Raw genomic sequence first — 3989 nt, forward strand, 5'->3', positions numbered from 1 at the left:
GCCTGTTACTAAAACGGGCCTGTCACTAAAACGGGCCTGTCACTAAAACGGGCCTGTCACTAAAACTGGCCTGTCACTACAACGGGCCTGTCACTACAACGGGCCTGTCACTACAACTGGCCTGTCACTAAAACTGGAAGAAAGGAAAGGTCACATGTACATTAGTTTATTATAGGGAACATGGTAAAATATACAACAGGATATATAGACTGTGTTCCCTATAATAAAATATACAACAGGATATATAGACTGTGTTCCCTACAATAAAATATACAACAGGATATATAGACTGTGTTCCCTATAATAAAATATACAACAGGATATATAGACTGTGTTCCCTATAATAAAATATACAACAGGATATATAGACTGTGTTCCCTATAATAAAATATACAACAGGATATATAGACTGTGTTCCCTATAATAAAATATACAACAGGATATATAGACTGTGTTCCCTATAATAAAATATACAACAGGATATATAGACTGTGTTCCCTATAATAAAATATACAACAGGATATATAGACTGTGTTCCCTATAATAAAATATACAACAGGATATATAGACTGTGTTCCCTATAATAAAATATGCAACAGGATATATAGACTGTGTTCCCTATAATAAAATATACAACAGGATATATAGACTGTGTTCCCTATAATAAAATATACAACAGGATATATAGACTGTGTTCCCTATAATAAAATATACAACAGGATATATAGACTGTGTTCCCTATAATAAAATATACAACAGGATATATAGACTGTGTTCCCTATAATAAAATATACAACAGGATATATAGACTGTGTTCCCTATAATAAAATATACAACAGGATATATAGACTGTGTTCCCTATAATAAAATATACAACAGGATATATAGACTGTGTTCCCTATAATAAAATATACAACAGGATATATAGACTGTGTTCCCTATAATAAAATATACAACAGGATATAAAGACTGTGTTCCCTATAATAAAATATGCAACAGGATATATAGACTGTGTTCCCTATAATAAAATATACAACAGGATATATAGACTGTGTTCCCTATAATAAAATTTACAACAGGATATATAGACTGTGTTCCCTATAATAAAATATACAACAGGATATATAGACTGTGTTCCCTATAATAAAATATACAACAGGATATATAGACTGTGTTCCCTATAATAAAATATACAACAGGATATATAGACTGTGTTCCCTATAATAAAATATACAACAGGATATATAGACTGTGTTCCCTATAATAAAATATACAACAGGATATATAGACTGTGTTCCCTATAATAAAATATACAACAGGATATATAGACTGTGTTCCCTATAATAAAATATACAACAGGATATATAGACTGTGTTCCCTATAATAAAATATACAACAGGATATATAGACTGTGTTCCCTATAATAAAATATACAACAGGATATATAGACTGTGTTCCCTATAATAAAATATACAACAGGATATATAGACTGTGTTCCCTATTATAAAATATACAACAGGATATATAGACTGTGTTCCCTATAATAAAATATACAACAGGATATATAGACTGTGTTCCCTATAATAAAATATACAACAGGATATATAGACTGTGTTCCCTATAATAAAATATACAACAGGATATATAGACTGTGTTCCCTATAATAAAATATACAACAGGATATATAGACTGTGTTCCCTATAATAAAATATACAACAGGATATATAGACTGTGTTCCCTATAATAAAATATACAACAGGATATATAGACTGTGTTCCCTATAATAAATATACAACAGGATATATAGACTGTGTTCCCTATAATAAAATATACAACAGGATACATAGACTGTGTTCCCTATAATAAAATATACAACAGGATACATAGACTGTGTTCCCTATAATAAAATATACAACAGGATACATAGACTGTGTTCCCTATAATAAAATATACAACAGGATACATAGACTGTGTTCCCTATAATAAAATATACAACAGGATATATAGACTGTGTTCCCTATAATAAAATATACAACAGGATATATAGACTGTGTTCCCTATAATAAAATATACAACAGGATATATAGACTGTGTTCCCTATAATAAAATATACAACAGGATATATAGACTGTGTTCCCTATAATAAAATATACAACAGGATATATAGACTGTGTTCCCTATAATAAAATATACAACAGGATATATAGACTGTGTTCCCTATAATAAAATATACAACAGGATATATAGACTGTGTTCCCTATAATAAAATATACAACAGGATATATAGACTGTGTTCCCTATAATAAAATATACAACAGGATATATAGACTGTTCCCTATAATAAAATATACAACAGGATACATAGACTGTGTTCCCTATAATAAAATATACAACAGGATATATAGACTGTGTTCCCTATAATAAAATATACAACAGGATACATAGACTGTGTTCCCTATAATAAAATATACAACAGGATACATAGACTGTGTTCCCTATAATAAAATATACAACTGGATATATAGACTGTGTTCCCTATAATAAAATATACAACAGGATACATAAACTGTGTTCCCTATAATAAAATATACCACAGGATATATAGACTGTGTTCCCTATAATAAAATATACAACAGGATATATAGACTGTGTTCCCTATAATAAAATATACAACAGGATATATAGACTGTGTTCCCTATAATAAAATATACAACAGGATACATAAACTGTGTTCCCTATAATAAAATATACCACAGGATATATAGACTGTGTTCCCTATAATAAAATATACCACAGGATATATAGACTGTGTTCCCTATAATAAAATATACAACAGGATATATAGACTGTGTTCCCTATAATAAAATATACAACAGGATACATAAACTGTGTTCCCTATAATAAAATATACAACAGGATATATAGACTGTGTTCCCTACAACATTTCAAGATTTTTTAAATTTAATTTAATTTAACCTTTATTTAACCAGGAAGGGCTCATTGAGATTTAAAATCTCTTTTTCAAGAGCGTCCTGGCCAAGATAGGCAGCGCTAAGTCATTACAAAAATTACAGACAAACAACATGAAAAACTACAAGTAATCTAGTAAAAACCATAGAATTAACAAAGAATATAACAAAATCAAAAACAGCAAATTAAAAACATTGACAGGTCAGGGAATCAGTCTCCAGATCATTCATCCGTGATTTAAAAATACCAATCGGGACAAGTTCATCCAGTTTAAAAGTATTTTGTAAGGCATTCCAAGACGATGGCGCAGAGTACATGAAAGCCCTTTTACCAAATTCAGTTCGGTTAAAGTCCCGCGAACGAAGAGAGTACCCACCACATTTCTGAACAATAAAAATGCCCAAATAAAAAGGTAGTAAACCCAAAATGGCTTTGTAAATAAAAGTATACCAGATAGCAGTTAGTTCAGTTTGATCTTATTAAAGACAGCTGTATATTATTTTTTAGGACCCCAAAATATTCTATGTTCACGCCCACTTTTTTTGCACTATGTTTGAAGGCTGTCAACTTCTTCTCAGGAGGAGAACATAGTGCAAAAAAAGTGGGCGTGAACATAGAATATTTTGGGGTCCAAAAAAATAATATACAGCTGTCTTTAATAAGATCAAACTGAACTAACTGCTATCTTGAAATGTTGAAAAAGTGTTTTTAAATAGCTCAGTCTTATCACTCAATATGAGTCAAAATCTGTCACTTCCAGCAGTGCTCATTTTGTCAAAAATGAAAAAATGAAAAAAATAACAACTCACAGCTGTGTTAATAGACCCAACTCAAACATCTGCTATCTTGAAATGTCCAAAAAAGGTATTTAAATGGGCCTACCAGACATCTTCTTGAGAGAAGATAAGGTCAGGGACTCCTGACTGACTCTCCGTCATGTTGAAATAGGTTCTCCTGTCTTACTTTCTGTCATGTTGAGATTGGTTTCCCTGTCTTACTTTCTGTCGTGTTGAGATGGG

This window comes from Salmo trutta, chromosome 17, assembly GCF_901001165.1.
Source record: "Salmo trutta chromosome 17, fSalTru1.1, whole genome shotgun sequence".
Classification (NCBI taxonomy): Eukaryota; Metazoa; Chordata; class Actinopteri; order Salmoniformes; family Salmonidae; genus Salmo; species Salmo trutta.